Below are 524 nucleotides of genomic sequence, written 5' to 3' on the forward strand. Positions count from 1 at the left end.
CACTGAACAGGTGTGTGTCTCTGTGTGTGTGTGTGTGTGTGTGTGAGAGAGAGAGCTGAAACCTTCAGTTTAATTCTGATGTTCTGTTTCTTTCTGGGACAGATTGTGAAAATCCTCAGCTTGTACACACCAGTGAATGAGTTTGAGGAGAGAGTGTCTATATTATTCATAAAGTCTGTACAGGTGAGTCATTTCTCAAGGTTTTTAAATGTATTTTAAAGCCGCTATTGTTGGATTTACATGTTAAAACACTTCTCCATTCTCTCTAGACTTTATTAAAGGATCGTAAGGAGTCTTCTCAGTTACTGATGGATGCTAAGATCATTTTCCCAGTCACCTTCCCCTTCAGCCCTTCACCTGTGGCCCTTGAGACCATCCAGATCCCCAGCAGCCTCAACCTGAACTTCCTGACACGAGTTTAAAAACACACCAGTGATGTCGTCATGGAAACTACAGAACAGAATAGAGGCTTGGATTGTATTTGTGGTCACATCTTCTGGGATGTTTGTGTTTACATTTCCTGT

General features: G+C 41.6%; 1 long non-coding RNA gene across 1 annotated transcript; it reads left to right on the forward strand.

Annotated features, from left to right (window-relative positions):
- On the forward strand, positions 1 to 518 carry LOC107682190 (uncharacterized). The gene is made up of 3 exons (XR_001633402.1): positions 1 to 10; positions 103 to 183; positions 270 to 518. It is a non-coding gene; the product is annotated as an uncharacterized LOC107682190 (long non-coding RNA).
- Positions 519 to 524: the final 6 nt, after the last annotated feature.

Source organism: Sinocyclocheilus anshuiensis, unplaced genomic scaffold (genome assembly GCF_001515605.1).
Source record: "Sinocyclocheilus anshuiensis isolate Anshui unplaced genomic scaffold, SAMN03320099.WGS_v1.1 C31820519, whole genome shotgun sequence".
Classification (NCBI taxonomy): Eukaryota; Metazoa; Chordata; class Actinopteri; order Cypriniformes; family Cyprinidae; genus Sinocyclocheilus; species Sinocyclocheilus anshuiensis.